Here is a 7,778-nt window from a genome sequence, read left to right on the forward strand (position 1 = left end):
ACTAGAAGTCCTAGCCTCAGCAATCAGACAACAAAAAGAAATTAAAGGCATCCAAACTTTGCCAAATTGGCAGAAGAGAAGTCAAACTATCCCTGTTTGCAAACAATATGACACTGTATGTGGAAAACTTAAAGGACTCCACTCCAAATCTGCTATAACTTGTATAGGAATACTGTAAAGTGTCAGAATATAAAATCAATGCACAGAAATTGGTTGCATTTTTTTATACCAACAAGACTGAAGAAATAGAAATTAAGGAGTGAATCCCATTTACAATTGCACCCAAAACCCTAAGATACCTAGGAATAAACCTAACCAAAGAGACAAAGAATCTATACTCAGAAAACTCTAAAGTACTCATGAAAGAAATTGAAGAAGACACAAAGAAATGGAAAAATGTTCCATGCTCCTGTATTGGAAGAACAAATATTGTGAAAATGTATATGCTACCTAAAGCAATCTACACATTTAATGCAATCCCTATCAAAATCCCATACATCTTTTTCAAAGAAATGGGACAAATCATCCTAAAATCTATATGGAACCAGAAAATACCTCGAATAGCCAGAGGATTATTGAAAAAGAAAGCCAAAGTTGTTGGCATCACAATTCCAGACTTCAAGCTCTATTACAAAGTTGTCATCATCAAGATAGTAGGGAACTGTCCCCAAAACAGACATAGATCAATGGAACAGAATAGAGAGCCCAGAAATACACTCTCAACTCTATGGTCAACTAATCTTCAACAAAGCAGGAAGGAATGTCCTATGGAAAAGAGACAGCCTATTCAACAAATGGTGTTGGGAAAATTGAACAGCCACATGCAGAAAAATGAAGTTGGACCATTTCCTTACACCATACATGAAAATAGACTGGAAATGGATGAAGAAGCATAATGTGAGAAAGGAATCCATCAAAATCCTTGAGGAGAGTACAGGTAGCAACCTCTTTGACCTCAGCAGCAGCAACTTCTTCCTAGGAACATCGCCAAAGGCAAGGGAAGCAAGGGCAAGAATGAACTATTGGGATTTCATCAGATCAAAAAGCTTTTGCACAGCAAAGGAGACAGTTAACAAAGCCAAAAGATGACTGTCAGAAGTTATCTGGGAGAAGATATTTGCAAATGGCATACCAGATAAAGGGCCAGTATCTATCCAAAATATATAAAGAGCTTATCAAACTCAACACCCTAAGAACAAATAATCCAATCAAGAAATGGGCAGAGGACATGAACAGACATTTCTGCAAAGAATACATCCAAATGGCCAACAGACACATGAAAAAATGCTCCACATCACTCGGCATCAGGGAAATACAAATCAAAACCAGAATGAGATACCACCTCACACCTGTCAGAATGGCTAACATGAACAAGTCAGTCAATGACAGATGCTGGCGAGGATGTGGAGAAAGGGCAACCCTCCTACACTGTACGTGGGAATGCAAGCTGGTGCAACAACTCTGGAAAACAGCGTGGAGGTGCCTCAAAAAGCTGAAAATACAACTAGCCTATGACCCAGTGATTGTAGTACTGGGTATATACCCTAAAGATACAAACGTGGCATTCTGAAGGGGCACATGCACCCAAGTGTTTATAGCAGCAATGTCCACAATAGTTAAACTATGGAAAGAACCTAAATGTCCTTCAACAGATGAATCAATAAATAAGATGTGGTATATATGTACAATGGGATACTGTGCAGCCATCAAAAGAAATGAAATCCTGCTATTTGTGATGACGTGGATGGAACTAGAGGGTATTATGCTTGGCGAAATAAATCAATCTGAGAAAGACAACTATCATATGATCTCCCTGATATGATGAAGTGGAGATTCAACATAGGCGGTTTCGGGCGTACGAAAAGAAAAATAAAAGAAGATGGGATTGGGAGGGAGACAAACCTTAAAAGACTGAATCTCACAAAACAGACAGAGGGTTGCTGGGGGGAGGTGAGTTGGGAGAGGAGGGTGGGGGTATGGACATTGGGGAGGGCAGGTGCTATGGTGAGTGATGGTGAGTGCTGTGAAATGTGTAAACCTGGTGATTCACAGACCTGTACCCCTAGGGATAAAAACACATTATATGTTTATAAAAAATTTAAAAAAATAATTTAAAAAATCCATTAAAGAAAAAACACATATTGCAAGCTCAGAGCTAATCTCCTATTCAATCAAAAAAGTTTGAAAGTTTTCCCCTTAAAGATCAGAAAAAAGACAAGTGTGTCCACTTTCACTACTCTCATTTGACATAGTACTGGATGTCCTAGCCAGAGAAACAAGGAACACAAAGAAATAAAAGACTCAAAAAAAAAAAAAAAAGAAGAAGTAAAATTTTCTTTTTATGGATAACATGAACTTACATGTAAAAGAATCCTAAAAAATTCACAAAAAATTTTGAATAAACAAATTTAGTAAAGCTGCCAAATAGAAGATCAATATATAAAAGACAATAATTTTGTTTTGTTTCTTTTTTTTTTTTTAATATGGAATGCTTCCCAGTTTTTCATGTCATCCTTGTTCAGTGATCAAGCTAATCTTCTCTGCATCATTCCAATTTTAGTATATGTGCTGCCAAAGTAAGCACAAGACAGGAGCATTTTAACACTCTAATGATGAACTGTCTGAAAAAATAAAGAGAACAATCTAATTCACACTAGCATCAAAACTAATAAAATACTTAGGATAAGATTTAACTAAGACGATGAAAGATCTGTACCCCATAAACTGTGACATTGATAAAGAAATTGAAGGAGACATAAATGGAAAGATAGCTCATATTTATGAATGGTAAGAATTAACATTGTTAAAATGTCCATACTACCGAAAACCATCTGTAAATTCAATTCTTATCAAAAATCTAATGTTAGGGGCACATGGGTGGCTCAGTGGGTTAAGCCGCTGCCTTCGGCTCAGGTCATGATCCCAGGGTCCTGGGATCGAGCCCTGCATCAGGCTCTCAGCTCAGCAGGAAGCTGCTACCTCTTCTCTCTCTGCCTGCCTCTCTGCCTGCTTGCCATCTCTCTCTGTGAAATAAATAAATAAATAATCTTTTAAAAAATCCAATATTGTGTTTTTACAGAAGTAAGTAAAGAATTCTAAAATTTATATGAGACCATAAAAGACAACAAATAATTAAAGCAGTTCTGAGAAAGAATGAAGAAGCGAAATTACACTCTTGATTTGAAACTATACTACAATGCCCTCATGCTCAAAACAATAAAGTATACTGGCATAAAAACAGACCCATAAACAAGTAGAACAGAATTGAGAGTCCAGAAATAAATCCTTTCATACAGTCACCTAATATTTGACAGGGGCCAACATATATAATGGGTAAAGATAGTCTGTTCAATAAATGATATTTAAAACTGAATAGTCACATAAACCAGCATGAAACTGGAACCTTATATCACTCATAAATATTAACTTGAAATAGATTAAAGACTTAAATGTGATGCATGAAACTAAATTTCCTAAAGGAAAACATAGGAAAAATTCTCCTTGACATTGGTCTTGCCAATAGTTTTTTGGATAACAGGCCAAAAACACAAGCAAAAGAAGCAAAAATAAATAAATGGTATTACATTAAACTAAAGTTTCTGCATTGCCAAAAAAACAAAAGAGAGAGAAAGAATGAAAACACAATCCACAGAATGGAAGAAAATACTTACAAATCTTATATCTGAAAAGAGGTTAATAACTAACAGATACAAATAGAAAATAATATATAATTTAAAAATAGCAAAAGGATCTCAATAGACTTTTTTTTCAAAAAAGTTATATAAATGACCAACAGGAGCATTAAAAAGTGCTCAACGTAAAAACTCAGGGCAAAGTCATTATGTTGTTATTGTTGTTTACCTCTGAAAAACACAGCAAGATATTACTACCTATTAGAATATATACTACCAAAAAATTAAAACTCTCAAATTTTGGTAAATATTGAGTAAAATGCGGAACTTATGCACTGTGATAGGGATATAAATTTGTATGGAAAACAGTATGGAGATTATTCATATTATTAAAAGTAAAATTACCATATGATTCAGTAATCCCACCTCTAGGTATATATCTAAAGGAAACGAAGTCACTATTCGAAGACATATCTGCACTCTTATGTTCATTATAAAATTATTAACTCTAAGCAAGAGATGGAAATAACTTCAGTATCCATTAATGGATGAATGAATAAAAAAGTATGGTAAATATATACTATGGAATACTACTGAACCATGAAAAATTAAGAAATACTGCCATTTACAACAGCATGGATGGATCTTGAAGGTATTATACTAAGTGAAATATTTCAAAGATTTTATATATTTTTTTAATTTATGTATTATGATATCCCTTACATACAGAATCTGAAGAAAAAGCAAACTAATGGAAACTTAGAGTTGAGTTGACAAGAGGTGAACCTGGGGTGGAATAAGGTGGTCAAAGGGTACAAACTTGCAACTATAATATGAAAAAGTTCTGGGGATATAATGTACAGCATGATGATCATAGTTAATAATATATACATACTTTTTTAAATTGTGCTTCCCTTTATTAAATTTTGCATATATCACATTCTTACAAGTTGAAAGTTTATAGCAATCTTGTATAAAATAGGTCTGCTGCCACCATTTTTCTAACAACATTTGTTCATTTTGTGTCTCTCTGTCACATGTTGGTAATTCTTGCAATATTTCAAGTTTTTTCATTATTATTGTATTTGTTATGGTGATCTGTGATCAGTAATTATGACCCACTGAAAACTCAGAACTAGTTTACTTAAGGTATATACATTGTTTTTCCTTAAAGACATAATGCTTTTGAACAGTACAGTATAGTGTTTATTTTTTATATGCACTGGGAAACATAATTTTTTATTTGCACTGGGAAACCAAAAATAAAAAATAATGATTTGACTTAGTTTATTGAGATAATCGCTTTATTGAGGCGGTCTGGAACAAATCCCACAAGACCTCTGAAGTTTATCTCTACTGTACTATATACATAAAAGTTGCTAAGAGAGTAGATCTTAAAATTCCTTACCATACATGCATAAAAAACAGTGGCAACTATATGAGATAGTAGATGTATTAACATTTTTATGTAGATTATATTGCAATACAGATGTATACCAATTTATCAAATTGTACAAAATTTACACAATGTTAAAAGTTTGCAGTGTTATAAGAAATCATTTCTTAAATTTACAAATTATAATATGTCAATTATTTTTCAATAAAGCTGGAAAAAACTTTTTGTAGAATTAATCTATTTTTTCAAAAAAGGAATTAAGGAAGTAGAAACTGCAACTAACTCTGAAATAATAGAATACAAAATCCATTTTAGTTATATACACTGTGACAAACACTATTAGTTTACAATGAAGGAATACGTATGAAGCATGAAGAAAGGTCTATAAATAAGGCTGAAAGAGCTCAGTTTTAAGGTTTAAATTTAAAATCTTCTTTTGAAATACTAAACTGACCACCCAGTTTTCCAAACATAAATGTCTTAACTGCATGAATTTATTTCATACAAATCTATAAACTAGTTTCATAAGAAAGCAGCATGCAAATTTTGAATAAGACAGACTTGTTTAAGTTTCTTTATGTTCAACAGTAAAGGACACTTCCCTAAAAATAAATAGAAGAAAAATCAGCATATTTATTATGATAATTATTATTCATAATGAGATGCATATTGAATTAAGGAATATATATCCTCAGAGGGGGTAAAGTAAAATGAAATTTATTTTGGTAAATGTGTCTATGAATAGTCAATACAATGCCTCAATATAAATGAATATTATCATTTTGAACAATTTAATTACTATTATTAGAATTATTATAAGTATAAAAATAGCTATCATTTTAGCATGGAATATGAGACTCTCATGCTCCATGCTTCATTACATCCACACAACAACTCTGCATATTAAGTATTATCATCACCATTTCATGGGTGAAAAAACTGAGGCTAACACATTTAGATAGCTGGTTTATGATTACATGGCTGATAAAGATGCATCACACTAATTTAGGCTTTATGATTTCAGAATTGTACTCTTTCCACTGCACATTCTATTACTCTGTAAATACTTGGCTTGTTTTCATTTAGTTCTTTAATTTTATTCATGTGGCGATGGCTTAAAGCTTCATTTAAAGGAAGCTTAAAAAATTCATTTAGCCAAAAGCTCCCAAGAATTAAAAATGTCATGGATCTAATGTAGACATGGATATCATTAGTTAATGGGTAACTATATATTTTCCACTCTAGTGAGATTACAATCAGAGTATTTTTCTAAGTTTTAGTCTCTGAGTGTTCAAAAGGACTTTGTTAAAAAAGAAATATTTAGACAAAGGTGATCAAAAGTCTGGATCAGGTCACCTTAAGATAAATATTAGGAAACTGAGGAAACAAATGGAGATTTGAACACTGAGCTATGATATAATGAATGGTTTAAAGTATTTAGTAGAGCATAGAAAAGCCCTTTGAAGCCTGGTCTTAGCCTAGCATTGAGCTTCTGGGATATCTGTCTATCTATCATCTACCTATCTATCTATCTATCTAGATATAAATTTGAAAACTTTTTTAGACAGGAGGGGATTAGGTGGGCAGGGCGCGTGCTCCTCTCTTAGGAAGGAGTCTGGGCAGAAAGCATGCCTTTCCTGAGCCTCTGGGCCCAAGGAGCGGCGAACATGGCACCCGTGAAAGCAAGGCCCAAGAGGTACCAGCTCTCCCGCAGCTCTTCGTCCCTGACTCGACTGAAGCCTTGCTGAGGAAGCAGCAGCGAAGTGCTGTTCGCTCCAAGCCAAAGCCTCTGCGAAAGCACAGCATTCGCTGAGAAATGTTCTGCGGGCTGCTGCTGCTTGCCTGAGCCCAGTCTCGCGGTGGGAGAAACTCGCATACAGCGAAAGCCTCTTTGCCTGGGCATCTCCCCTGGGCAAGCACAGCGTTCCTTGGGAAATCAGAGTTGGGTTTGGGGATGCTGGTGCTGCTTGCCTGGGCTAGTCTCCGCAGCTCGGTGGAAGATACCCGCATGGAGCGAAATACCCTTTGCCCTAGCATCCCCTCTGCCTGAGAGAGAAGCCACGTGTGGGGAAGGCGCAGCACGCTGCCCCGGAGAAGAGAAGGAGCCATTGGCCTTGGGGTCGGGAAACGCTCGGGAAGCAGGATAGCCTGCCGTGGCACAAACAGCAGGCCGCTGGCAAGACAAGTTTCACTCGCTCCCTGTGTGGAGAGATGGAAGCCTGGCTGCTAAGGAGACATGAGGGGACGTCTAGGACAGGGTCGCGTGCTCCACTCTAAGGCAGCAGTCTGGGCAGAAGGCACGCCTGTCCTGTGCCTCTGGTCCCAAGGGGACAGCATCTCCTTGGCCACCTGTCCCAAGGGCAGACTTGGGCTTGCCACCATGTGTCATACACTGAACTCGCAGAAACAACCCCATGGAGAAACGGGTGCACTATCTAAAAAGAGATCAGTGAACTTGGACTGGAGTTAGTAGACCTGGAAGAAAATAAAATATTACAGAGAAGAATACTCTGTGGTCCAACCTAAACGGGCTGGGATTCCCATCATTTGGATCCCTGTAGCTTTACAAAAGTCAATTAAATTTTTGTATCTCCGATTAAAGTTGATTCCCCAGTACTTTTTCAAACATCTTTTGTAAAGTATTGTTTCCCAGAAAGAAAGGGATTTTGCACATGTATCTGCCTTTGTCTCTGGTCATGATCTCAGTCAGGATCCTGGGATCGAGCTCCATATCGGGCTTCCTGCTCATT

General features: G+C 36.1%; 1 non-coding gene across 1 annotated transcript; it reads right to left on the reverse strand.

The window, feature by feature from the left end:
* Positions 1-2,477: 2,477 nt before the first annotated feature.
* Positions 2,478-2,584, reverse strand: LOC131814179 (U6 spliceosomal RNA). Its single transcript, XR_009347180.1, has one exon. It is a non-coding gene; the product is annotated as a U6 spliceosomal RNA (small nuclear RNA).
* Positions 2,585-7,778: the final 5,194 nt, after the last annotated feature.

This window comes from Mustela lutreola, chromosome 13 (assembly GCF_030435805.1).
Source record: "Mustela lutreola isolate mMusLut2 chromosome 13, mMusLut2.pri, whole genome shotgun sequence".
Taxonomy (NCBI): Eukaryota; Metazoa; Chordata; class Mammalia; order Carnivora; family Mustelidae; genus Mustela; species Mustela lutreola.